Genomic DNA, 13646 nt, shown 5'->3' with positions numbered 1-13646 from the left:
AATTGACATCAACAACAACAATAATAACCACAACAAGGGCAACAAAAGGGGGGGGAAGAAAAGTAAACTAAATAATAAAGCAAAGTAATTAAATAAAGCATATGTTTGAAATTATTGCTGTGAAATTCTAGACTATCTAGAGCCTGTTTTCTCTCTCTCTCTTTTTATTATTGATTCAATAATGATTAGCAAGATTGTGGAATAAGAGGGGTACAATTCCATACAATTCCCACAACCAGAGTTTCAGATCCCATCCCCTCCATTGGAAGGTTCCCTATTCTTTATCCCTCTAGGAGTATGGACCAAAGATCTTTATGGGGTGCAGAAGGTAGGAGGTCTGGCTTCTGTAATTGCTTCTCTGCTGGACAAGGGCCTTGACAGGTTTATCCATACTCCCAGCATATTTCTATCTTTCCTTAGTGGGATAGGGTTTTAAGAGGTGAGGTTCCAGGACACATTGGTGAGGTCGTCTGCCCAGGGAAGTCAGGCTGATGCCATGGTAGCATCTGCAACTTGGTAGCTGAAAAGCATTAAGATATAAATCAGAACAAATTATTTAGTAACTGGGATCCAAAAAGTAGGAATACAGCAGATTTGGGTTCTTCATGTTGGAAGAAGCTAGCAATCCTATTTTAGGTATATTCCAAGGGGTCCATGACTTTACTAATTTTTGCTTGAGGAAGACAGCTAGCATGCAGGTGGGATATGAGTATTGTCTGGGGAGATGGTGTCAGAGTTGAGAATAGGACTAGAAAGCAGGATCAGGGCAGAGATAAGCTCCCAAATATGTGAAAAGCATATAAATACCATTAACTGTAAACCCCATTAATCTGACCCAGGCCCCATGTCTATTCATATTTAACACAGGAGCCTATATAACCTCTGAAACAATATACACTATAATATACACTAATCTCTTTGTCAAATGTCTGGCATGAAGAATATGCTTGATTAGTGCTAATTTAGCTGTTCTATGGTTATTGCAGTCTTTGGATGCATTTTGCAGTTTCTATTTAATTGAAAATGTTTAGGCCCTTCAAATAAAACAGTAAAGAAACACTGATGATACATGTAGAAGTGATAAAAACTTTCCAAGGGGAAAGAGTCTTAAAAAAAAAAAGTGGCACCCTTCTTTTCTTAACTCCTAACTCAGTTAAGAAAAAAATTTTTAATGGAAAGAAAGAAATGAGGAAGTTCCTTCTGAAGGATCTATGTACATGGGGCAAATATAATATATATATGTTACAGAGAAGGCTTTTTTCTTTGCCCCATGTACATAGTTCCTGCAGAGGGAACTTCCCCACTTCCTTCTTTCCATTTTAAATTACACATATATATGTGCATATATATATATATATGTACAGAAGATAGAAGACTGATTTTCAGAATATGGATTTGGGGTCATTTGGTTTTTGTACTTTTAAGTGTTGCAGGCAACATCTCTTCCTCTTCCCTAGGTCACTGCCCCTCTACGAATTACTAAACCAGTCATTGTAAATGGGTCCCCATATGTCTGCCTGCAAATCCCAAATGCAGAATCTTGGGCTCTGTGCCAGACCTTTGAACTGAGATCCCTGGGGAAATATGAGGCAAAAGACTGTCTTTATCAAGTTGTCCTGATGCTTCTGATGCCGCTAAATATGAGAACTTCTGCAGGAACCTCAGACTAGAAAAGTGACCTTTTCTCCTACCTCGCCCTCACATTCCCTGCCCACAACTGCCAATCTTTGTTAAATATTAGAGAAACTAATTCTAGGGACTGGGTGCTGGCGTACCTGGTTGAGTGCACATGCTACAATGCACAAGGACCCAGGTTCAAGTCCCCAGTCCCCACCTGCAGGGAGAAAACTTTGCAAGTGGTGAAGTACGGCTACAAGTCTTTCTCTCTCTCTCTTTCTCTCTCTCTCTCCCTCTCCCTCTTCCCTTCTTCTGCTGTCTCTTTCCAATAAATAAGTAAAATTTTAAAAAGAGAGATGAAAATTGAGTTTAAAGCATGAGCCCAGATTTCTCTTCACCTGAGGACACATGGAATTTGTTGCTGTTTTGTTGCTTTTGCCTTTGGTTTCCTATTTGGTAGCAAAGCCCTGGTAACCTATGAGTTTATTAAAATATTAAAATTCTTCCATAGGGGTTAGTGCATGCCTACAGCTCTAATCTCTGACCTCAACTACAAATGCTCTGACACTCGTCCAGCTGCCCTGCCATCTCTCTTTGACTGCCATCTGAAGGGGAGGGGTGTCATCTATTGTCACTGGTCAGTGTAGATGCCATTCCCTTCCTAACAGTCCAATCAGTGTGGAACTGCATCAGTGAACTTGTGCCCCTACTCTGTGTAGAGGGATGGGATGGATATTGGTATTATCATGAGTGGGTAGTACCCTAACCATTTTATTTTCTATCTGATATATGTCTTCACATGCTTCTCAGAGTATTTGGTGGTGGTGGTCTACCTCAGCCAAGGTCAAGGTAATGGTTAGCACCAGTGGAGATGCCCCTAAAAATGTTCTTGCATGTCTGCTTCAGGCAAGTGCAGCCTCCACAGTACTTTAGCTCTGAGAGTTCCTGAAAGAGACTGCGCATACAGAAAACAGGCAGCAATTTGAGTCCACAAACAGGAAGATTCTGTTTGCGCAGTTCACTGAGTGCCTGCTGCGTACAAATGGCATATGCTAGAGTTAGTGCAAGGCTGGAAGAATGATGGGGAAACAGGTTTATTTTTCATTTATTTGGCCAGTTTGCTAAAATGTCCATAAGCTCGCTGTCATAACCACACTGCTTTCACTAATGAAAATGAAGGCAAGTCTTTGTGCTGTGCTAAGCACAATTCTGTACTTCAGTTTCTGTAATGATCACTATCACCCCCATTACATAAATGAGGAAACTGAGACAAAGAAATTATTTAAAATCAAGTATAAGAGCCAGGTCAACACGCCAACTTAGGCAGACTGACACTAAAGTCTCCACTCATAGACAACAGCTCCCTTCCTCAATTTACATACAAAGAAATCTATGCATGCCTTCATGAGTAACAGAGGTCTGGAAAAAATATATACATATGTACACACAGATCTACTTTGTGTATTTTGAATGAAAATGCTGTTAGTTCAGAAGAAGCTAAGAGGAGTTATTACCATGAATAATATTAGTGATACTAAGATAAATTACATACCCTCATTTTTGCCACCAGGGTTATTGCTTGGGTTCAGTACCTACATTACAGCTCTAATATTCTTGGCAGCCATCTTCTGCTTTTTATCTTTTTTTTTTTTTATGATAAAGACAACAGGGAGGGAGGGAGAGAGAGAAAAAAAAAAGGGAGAAAGCAAGCAAGAGAGAGAGAGACCTGCAACACTGTTGAACTGCTGATGAAGTTTCCCCTATGTAAGTGAGGACCTGGAACTTAAACCCCAGGCCTTCTCATATGGTGATGTGTGCATCCTACTAAGTGCACCACTGCTGGGCCCAGAGAAATCATCTACTTAGTGAGACTCCAAGTAACCTAATGATTCTCAAGTCCTGGGAGAAGTTACTGGAAAAGTTTGATGTGTGCTCTTTTACATTTTATTACTTGATAGAGTCAGAGAGAAAGGAACTGGAGTGGGGGGGAAGACACCTGCAGCACTGCTTTACGGCTTGTGAAGCTTCCCTTTTGCGGGTGTGGACTAGGGCCTTGAACCAGGGTCCTTATGTATTGTAATGCATGCACTGAACCCAGTATACCATTGCCCAGCTCCTAAAATGTGTTTGTAAGTCAATTATAACTCAGACAGGAACATTACTTATATTGTGATAGCATTCCAAGCAAAAAGTCAGTAATAATTTTTAAAGATCAATAAAATGAACTAGATAATATGAGAAATTGATGAAACATTTGCATTACAACTTGCATCTATATCTATGGGCTTCTGTTACATCAGAGAATAGTGGGGATTAAATGTTTAAAGTTCATATGTTGATAAACTACTTACTACTTTTAAATTATTTGGATTTTCCACCTCAGCTTTGCTTAGCATTCTAATTCTGTCATTTTGGTCCTCATAACAAACAATTAGGATAAAACCTTCGTGCTCCAACTGAACTCTGACATATTGAGCTATACTGTCTCTCTTTTGTTCCTTAAGTCCACTACTCATCTCAATTTCACTTTTCTTTTGTAGGAGATACTTGCTTTCAGTGGAAAAGGCTGTCAGGTGGTCAAGTGAGAATGTGGACAAGGTGGTTGTTCCCCAGCAAATGACTTCTGCAAACTCATATAAGTGAGTTGTTATATTGGCAGTTTTATTGCTTAAGATTCAAGTTGAGACTGGAGCCTTTTCCTTGTAGTTCTTTCAGAGATACACTTGAAAAATAACAAATAGAAAAAAAAATCAGTGGCTAAGACTGTGACAAGCATTTCTCAGTCCCCATGGTCTCAAGAACAACGAGAAGAGGAGGAGTGGGGAGTTTATACTTAAAAACAGAAAGGAAATACACCACTCTTCCATTTAGTGTGTCAAAATGAGTTCAGCAGTATGTGACAATCCAGGCAAAACTTTACAATTTCTAGCCAGTCCAGTCATGACGCTCTGATAAACTGCACAGTCATGATTATGATGCCTTGGAATGAGAAGTGCTATGTAAATGTGAGATGTTACATAAGCATAAGAAACGGTTATTGTTTACTGCCTGGAGTTAAGACTGTTTTGAAGCAAAGCTCCAGCTCCCATTCAATTTGCCTTCAGCAGAAGTTCTAACCATCGACTCACCTCTCACTTGAGTCATATCCATTGACTCAAACACTCATCCCTAGTACTAGGGAAGTAGTAAAAAAAAACTGGACTAGAGTCCAGTTGGCATTTAGTGTTTGAAAGGAGTGGGGGGTGGGGTGATGCCACTGTAATTCATTGCTCAAGTGGTCTCAGGGCAGCCCCAACCCTTTTGGAGGTGATTTCAGTTCATCTGTAAAATATGATTTATATCACCTGGTGAACTGTTCTTCATTGGGTTGAGTTGTGAGAATCAAGGTAATTCACCTGGCTTTGAGAACTTTGTGAAATGAGATGTTTCAAGCCTGAAAGTTGTCTGTAGGGTGAGCTGGAGTGGAGTCTGTTTTCCCTCTAACCGTATTCAGGAAGATCTCTGAAATGAAATTAAGCAGGGCATGATGACGGTGATTGGACAAAGCTCAGAACACCAGGCTTCTACAGTCGTGGAGCTGTCATCACGCTACCGCAGGCCGGGATCCTGCATCCTGGCTCTGGCTCTGCCACTTGCCAACCTGTGAGCTTGGGTGAGTTACAGAAGAGGATCTGGAAGTGATTGCCAAAGGCCCTTCCGGCTCTGACGCCTAGTCTAAATCTGGCTCATCACTTGGCTCTTGCTGTGATTCACCTTTTGCCTCCAGGAGCAACTCTCCCTGCAGCCTCTCCGACTCACGAAACAGAGATCTTGGAAAAGGTGGGGGGGGGGGTGTTAGTCCCTGTGAGTGCGTAAAATAGTTACCCCCCCCCACACACACACACCGTGAGATGGGACGGGGGCGGTGAAATGAGGGCATCGGATGAATTGCACTGAGATGTCAGGATGCAGGGAACACTGTAATGAGGTCATGAATATCGCAGGAAAAAAAAAAAAGCTGGACATCTCCGGAGGGAAGGGGGGGCAGGAGGGAGGAGCGTCCTGCATTTGCCAAGTCTCCTCAGGCACCTTTCTGAGGACCCAGCCCCATCTCTCTCCTGACCACATCCCTGCACTTTTCAAACACTGTCAGGCACTCCCTGCAGGAGAGCTTGTGCCCGTGCCTCCAGCGAGGTCCTCTCTGAAACCATGAGGATTGTTTCCAAGCTGACTCACGCCAGTAATGTCAGGGAGCTGTGTCACAGGGCGCTGGGATCTGCAAGCTGTTGCTCGCGCGGTCGCCGCCGCCGCCTTGGCTGGGGAGAGGGGGAGAGGGTGCAGCAGGGTCTGCTGAGGGGGGTGGGGTGGGGGGCGGGTCCATGGAGGACCCACCCCCTCGTTGAGCCGGTCCCGCCCCCTCCTTCCCTCCCCAGCGGACCGCAATGATTTAGAAGTTCAGGAATCCCACGTGACGTCACCGGGGGGGTGATGTAATGCACTCTAAATAGAATGTATTGTAATCTTTGCTCAGTCCAACGTGGTCCCTTCACCCGGGCTCCGTTCAAACCTTCTCCACACTTGTTTGGTAAGTTCCTAAAAATACGGCTCGGCCACTTCTGGGACTTTTTGCATTTAGCTACTTTTGTTGCACTTGCTGCGGGAGCGGTGTCCGGGAGAGTACTTGTGTGCAGGGGCTGGTGTTCTGCGGCTGCCGCGCGGTTACTTTGGTTCAGTGGGCAGCTCACCGGGCAAAGACTCGGGAAGATGCGATGCAGTGGGGAGGCGGGCGGGGGGGGCGCGGGGGTGGTGATCTGTGTTTGTAAATACTTTGGTGGAGCAGAGGGAAGTCCGACTGGTGGACTGTAGGATTCCGCCGGGTCCCGGGGCCACCCCCAGTGACCTCCCGCCGTGTCCGTCTCGGAGCGCGTCTCGGTGGCCGCAGCGCCGTGCGCCCGCCAGCCCCGGGCATGACTGGTAACGTGGAACAAGCGCCGCGTGTATGGGAGCGCGCGTGTGAGTCCCTGACACCGGGAACTGTTATGAATCGGGGGTGTGTGTTTGCCTCCAGAGACCCGGCAAGGTGCGGAACTCTCCAGAAGTGCAGTCAAGCGGCGGCAGCGGAGACAGCGAGACAGAAACCTCTCTCCGCATCCCCAACTTGCCAGTGATGCAACGGAACCCCCCGGAAAAAGTTTGCAAAGTGCCAGCGGGCGCAGCAGGGACTCTGGGTCACCTGGGGGCGGGCGGGCTGGCGGGTGCTGACACTCTGGGGGCCCGACCTGCTGCCACTTCTCCCGCCGCACACTGGAGGGACGTCGTCCTTGGAGAACACTCAGCTTTCCGTCCTGGCGCGGGAAGCTCCTGATGGACAGGCTCTGGTTGCGCTCCCTCCGCCACCCTCCCGCCTCCAGCCTGGGTTCTTTGCTCGCCGGCATTGCCGCCTCTTCGTCGCCGCTGCCTCAATGACAGCTCCTGCCTCCGCGGAGGTCCGGGGTCCCTGGGACCCGCGCTGGAACCTCTGCTCTCCTGCAAATACCAGAAGGGACCAATTAAACTTCTCACTGAGTTCTTCCAGGGGCAAGACACGAAGCATCCAAAGAGAGCTTTTCTCCAAGCCACTACATCTTCTCTGTCAGTTTTAGGTCCCGGTGTGTGTGTGTGTGTGTGTGTGTGTGTGTGTGTGTGTGTGTGTGTGTGTGTGTGTGTGTGTGTAATATCCATCTGGGAAATAAATCTCCAAACCTGGTCCACCATGCTCGCCAACTTTTTCTGAACTTGGGTCATGCCCACTTGCTGCTTGTTCAGGGCCAGGGATTGTAGTGGGCCGCGTGAATATCTCCTTGTCCGCGTGCTCAGAATATGTTTGCTTTTTATTTTCCTCCCTCTCTGACATGTGTCAAGGAATAAAAGCTGGTCACAGGTCCATTACATTATTCTGCAGGCCAGTAAGCGTTTGATTAACAACTTGGAATATTCAGGGATTCGGGGTTAGAAATGCTGACAAAGCAGCATGCTTTCGGTCCCCACCCCCTACATAGTCCTGCAACCCCCAGGGGGATGGGTATCTTCATTCCCCGGATGCCTCCTTCTCACCCCTCCCCCGCCCACTCCGTTATCACTCTGGCCCCGCCTCCGCCTCTTTCTGCTTGCCCTGGGGTAATCATTGTCCCTGGAGTGTGAGTAAGAGCTTCTGGTGCCTGAGGGGAGCATGGTACCTGATCAGTGCACAATCTGCCCGCTTCTATTATTTAAGAAAAGCACCAGCGAATACCCTGCTTCAGGGTGAAATGCTGGAGGGAGAAAAAGCATCTCCGTAAATGTTTAGAGACATTATGATAATTTTGAACCACGTCCCTGTGGTGACTTCGGAAAACAACACACCCAGTGCCAGCAAAGTCAGTAATTTTGCCTGGTGCCTTTCTCCAACGGTGTAGTTCAAGAAGGATAAGTGTAATTGAATCAAATTTAACTGGAAGAATCAAGATAAAACTGATCTTCAAAGTGAGGAAATGAGAGGAGGGGGGACTTGTAGCCAAAGTACTTTACAATAAATTGGTGCATGTCTATTACTATTTGCTCTTAATTATAGTGTTCTGTATTTGAAGAGGAAGTCAAATATGTAAGTCCTTTAATTGAGTTAGACAATCTCTGTGTGATATGTTTGCATGATATAAAAGTAGCAAGAACTCTTAGTTAGTGTGGGATGGGGGAGGTGTGTTTGCAGCACAAGCCAAATGCAAATCTTAATAACAGAGTGTTGGATGGAGGGAATTAGAACGTTTGGATTTGGAATTGGTGAACATTAAATAAAGAAAACTTTATTTCTGGGTATGTGAGAATTTCTTGTAAAACACATATTTTTGTTATAATCAGATCTAGTTTCTTCAAAGTGAAAGCCATGCTGTAGAGTTGGCATGTGTGAAACTTCTGGCTGGGGTCTAATTGACATCCTTCCTCCAGATTTTCACCAGTATTTGCTATTTACTCATATGTAGAGGTGCAATCGTATAATTGCCATGTGCATCAAACAATGTTAAACTTTTTGTTTGTGATGCATGGACTTAGAGAGTGAAAATGGCCTGGGTCACTGGCACTGGAGAGTGTGATTAATGATCAGTGATTTAGTGATCAGTGATTAGTGGTTTTATTCAAACTGTTACCTCTGACCAGACGCACACATCAGAGGATTAACAGGCTCTTTAGATAAATGCTCATTAGTGGAAGGGGAAAGGCAAAGATAATAGGCATGCACCCAGGGACAACTTTCGAAGAAAATCATTCCCGTCTTAAGAATAATAAGCTCTATTAACGGAAAGCCCTTTTAATTTAAAACTTGCTTTTATCTTGTAAATCAAAGTTAGATGTAAAAAGTTTGTAGTGCCATTATAACCTAGATTTTCCCATATCCACTAGATGTGGATTCTCTCAGTAGCGATATTTTTCTATTTAAATAAACAATTGGACCTTTACAACAGCTGAAACCTGACAGGTCCTTAACTCCCAGGGTTTAAGGTGTCCCCCCTGCTAGGATGGAGAGTGCAGCTTGCTAACTAGATGGCGCGCTATTATTTAGTGTTCTGAGTCTTGTGGTGCTGGAGTCTAAAGGAGCAAGTAGCTGCTTGCGAGGTGTTCTTCAACACTTACAACAAAGTTGATTCTATGTAGGGTTGGAGGCTAGGCAGTTGTACAAGTTTTTAGTCACATTTTCCATGTCAGTTAAATCTAGAGAGTTCAAGGCTACTGGAAAAATTAGTCTCACTACTAAAGGAAACTTAAAAGAACTAAGGAGCCAAGTAGGTACAGAGCCTAGGAGGTCCCTCGGTGTTTCAGATTGTAAAATACCAGACCTGTTCTTTTCTCTACGAAAAGATTTACTTTCACAGCCCAGTGGCTTGAACCACTGAGGCAAATATTCAAAGTCATATCTTCTTCCCAACTTGACTGGTGAGAAAAAGAAGGTACTAGATAGAAAAGGAAAAAAAAAAAAAAAGAACTTGACTTGGTGACTGCAGGAAGCAACAAGTTGCTGATTTTATTCTACAGACAATGGTAAGGTGATGTTTACTACACTTATTAATAGCAAAAGAAAAAATGCAGGTGGTTAAATAAGGCCAATTCTTCATCTTTGTAAGTCAGAAATGGAATTATTATCTTGAACTCAATTATAATGTTTATTTTTATCAGTTTCCTAAGACTTGGTAGAAGTTTGTGTGAAAGGTGTGTGTGTGTGTGTGTGTGTGTGTGTGTGTGTGTGTGTGTTTAACACCATTATTTCCTTAGTAAAATAATATTCATAAGTATGTGGTCTGCAGTGGGGGAGCTAAGAAGCTTGTTAAATAATGTCAGGTAAGAATTCCTTTGTCATCAAATTCCATGAAATCACTTTAGTAAGTCCTTAAGTTTAAACAGGAAAAAATATTTTTTCTTAAAAATAATATTAATAATAAGCACAAGTAAAAAATAAAGCAAACAAAAGATTCTCATATCCAAGCATGGATGTATATTCTCCTGAAGAGTTGCACTGATTCAACATCAGCTATCTTAGTTTTATAACTTAAAAGAATACAGTGGAAGAACTCGCGTATGCCTGCCTGTACAATTTTCCCCATTTCTTTTTGCTTGCAACATTTTACATAGACAAGCTATTTAAAAATTCTGACTGATTCATAGGAATTTTTATTTTTAAACTTTACTCAGAATACACGTTTTCTCCTTTGAGGATTGCTCCAACTATTTTAAAATATAAATTACTGATATCCATAAACTGACTGTGAATTAGAAGTCAATTATGGCCTGATATCATTTATACATGAACAGATAATTTATTAGAACACTGCCATAAAAAGTAGAATTCATGCCTTTATTGCTGTGAGTATTGCAACTTTTATTGATGTAAATGGTTGAATGAATGGTAGTTTGTCAGAAAGACTTTCCCTATGCAGTTTTTCAGTTACAGTAAGTTGAAGATTTTAGTTACAAGCATTTGCCAGTTTCCAAAACCTGCAGATTCAAAAGAAATTATTCATGAACTTCCCATGGCTATTTGCACTAATGTCAAATTCCTGATCTGGTTTTTCTTTATACTTTACTTTTTAACAGTGATGCATCACTGCCCTTTAATATTTCCTTAACATTGGAATGTATCATTATGTTGAAAATTCTTTATTGGGATTGGACTTAATGGGAACCTCAAACTGTGAACTTTGTATTTGTAGGTGGTTTACCCTGCTTGTGTTATTAAATTAAAATTGGGGATTTTAATGACCTTATTTTTTTGTCATCTTTCCTTTTATTTCTGCTTCTTCACTTCAAAGCAGTGCTGTTAGTCACAGAATTAATGTGATCATGGCTGGTGTTTCCCATCTATACGCTTCTGCTTTGTACAAATTGAATTTCTACAGCAATTTAAGGCCTTTTTTTAAAGGCAGCTTTCTTGGATGAAGATGGAACAATGATCTCAGTCAATTCATTATCTTGTCTAGTTTGACTATCAGCTGTATTATGGGAATCAACCAATGCTTTTATAAATTAGTTTAAAAAATTCAAATCTAGGACTATTTCTCTGAATTTTATTTAAGAGAATTATGCAATTGAGATTAGGTAATAAATGGGAGGGCAATAGCCTCAAATATTTAAGTATGAGAAAGAATCACTTTCAGATATGCTAAACAGACTCACAGAACACTTTGTGTTGCTATTTGTAAGCTAAGTAAGCTATCTGTTTTGTGGCATTGTTTTAAATAGAAACTCTGGCACTTAAAAAATGATACCACATATAGTATTTCAACTACAGAGTCCTTACATTTTCTAACGAGAAAAAAAAACCTGCTTAATTAGTATTTTTTAAGGATCCATTAGTACCCCACTGTAGGGAATCACAGGTCATGAATACATGGATTTATCATTAAGAGAGAGGGAATGTTTTTATATATTTCCAGGTAGTGATAACACTGTTCCAGAAAGAATAGAATTTCTAAAGCTCTTAGTGATACACTGGAACTTTCTAAAAAAAATCTACAAAATTTGGGATATGTTTCTGAATGTATAATGTAAATGCCATACTGACATTTTGAAATTCCTTTCCTTCCATTTCACTCCATCACTCATTATTATTTTTTTTTTCAGAGAAACCGTGTACATAATACTTTAAACCTATATAGATCAGTTGTTTTCTTCTTCTCTCTCCCACCCTTTTGATTTTTGTCCTCTTGGGTCTTCGTGGCTCTGAGTTGACTTTTTCAGATAGACAGAGAAAGGCAGAAAGAGAAAGAAACTCCAGCACTGAAGTTCCCCTGAGTGTAGTGGGATGCCAGATCTGAACCTTGTTTACATACACAGTAAAGCAGCACACTAGCCAAATGAGCTATTTTGTAGAAACCCTCCCCCCCCCATTGCTTTCTTTATTTCCTCAAAATTCACTTTTATAATCTCTATCCTCAGATTACTTAGAATTGAAACTACCATTTTGGCATGTGGCTCAGAGGAGTTTCAAAGACAGTTGAACGGTTTCTCTTGCTTTAGAAATTCTGATGGTGATCTAGGAAGGCTTGGATAGCATATTGAACTGTGGGGGAAATCTTGCTGTGAGTCCCAGCTCTTACATGAGACTTAGTGGTGTCATTTTGCTTAACCATGGAACTGGAGAGCATGGTACTGGTTCTATAAATTGGGTTCCTTCTTCCAGACCTATTTTTCTTACCACTAGGCAAGTCACTGTAACTGATTTTGTCATGAATGAAATACAACCTCATGGTTTTGGATGCTTTGCTCTTTTCCGGCCTTTGATCACTATCCTCTCAATGACAGTTTTTGTTTGTTTAATCAGATCTCTTGAATGAATGTCTTACCTATAAAAAATATGGTTTCTATTCTGATTCTCCTTATATTCGGCAATGTTAACTTTTCTAATATTGGTCTCCTTATTTGAAGGCTACTCTTCTTGTTTACCACTCTTGTAAAACATGCCCTAGAAAATGACACCATTCAGATTTAACTTAAGACTAAAAGCCAGGCAGAAGTAAAATAGGTTGAAAAGACTGTCATACAATGAGGTAATAACTATATTTTTCATTCCTATTTTTTTTCTTTATCTTGTTTGAGGAAGGAATTAGAATAACTAAAGTTAAAATAATCTTTCTTCCTGTTGAATATCGCAACAAGTGCTATTTTTACTTTGGCAGAAGTCCTTCTACCCAGAATTTTAATGTGTTAGCCTTGCAAATTCATGTGTGTGAATGTTTAGAGGTGCAGATTACATGAAAAATGAGTGGAACTTTGCAAAATCTGGATAATCATAGGTATCATGCAGGCAACATAGGGGCTCCTAAATATTAAATATTTGATTTAATAATACATTCTGGTTATACTGTATTTAGGAAGAGGGGCAAGACTATCTAGAAATCGTAAATTTGTTTACTATATGTAGTGCTTGACCTGATTCTGTTCCAGTTATTTGCATAAAGGCTTCATTTCACAGGCTGAGTTTCTGTTATTACAGTGAAAGCCCTGCTTTTCAGGTGGGACTTCTCAAACATAAAACATTTCAGCCAGTTTTATGCCAATATTTCTCTACTCTATTCACTTCCCAATTAGGGGTACCTCACACAACCAGAAGAAAACAGAAAAAAACAAGCAAAGAAAAATTCATTTTTGCTTGAATCAGTGGGTTATTTAGAAGATCATATTTTCACTTCCATTTGCTACTCTGTTTTACTTAATTAATGAAAAATTTTTCTTTTTAAAAAAATGTGATGGCACTGGTGGGCAAATGAGTGGACACTAATTTATGTTCCAAAAGATCAAAGGCATTGGGGATAAAGTACATTTATACCAGGATACCTATGTGGTGTTCCATTATGAAAAATATGATTTGCCTCACATTGTCCCAAAACATTGCCTTCTGGAAGGAAAGACAATATTGCAGGCACAAACTTCTAAATCCTGAGCAGAGTCTGATGCAGTGTCAAAGATGACTGTCAGAATGTTGGAGTCTCCAGGGTTATTTACTATACCATAACATAGTAAAATATTCACAGGCTAGAACTTGACCA

At 41.5% G+C, this 13646-nt stretch overlaps 1 protein-coding gene across 5 annotated transcripts in view; it reads left to right on the top strand.

Moving 5' to 3' along the window:
* The first annotated feature begins 6108 nt into the window (after window positions 1-6108).
* Window positions 6109-13646, top strand: part of CREB5 (cAMP responsive element binding protein 5) — a 502318-nt gene continuing 494780 nt past the window's right edge. For 4 of the 5 annotated variants that reach the window (XM_060196043.1, XM_060196042.1, XM_060196040.1 and 1 more), the window contains exon 1: window positions 6109-6181. The gene's annotated coding sequence lies outside the window, so the exon portion shown is untranslated. The remainder of the gene's footprint in view (window positions 6182-13646) is intronic. The other variant, XM_060196041.1, reaches the window with a different exon arrangement.

This window comes from Erinaceus europaeus, chromosome 8 (assembly GCF_950295315.1).
Source record: "Erinaceus europaeus chromosome 8, mEriEur2.1, whole genome shotgun sequence".
Taxonomy (NCBI): Eukaryota; Metazoa; Chordata; class Mammalia; order Eulipotyphla; family Erinaceidae; genus Erinaceus; species Erinaceus europaeus.
This window is presented reverse-complemented; position numbering and strand designations above follow the sequence as displayed.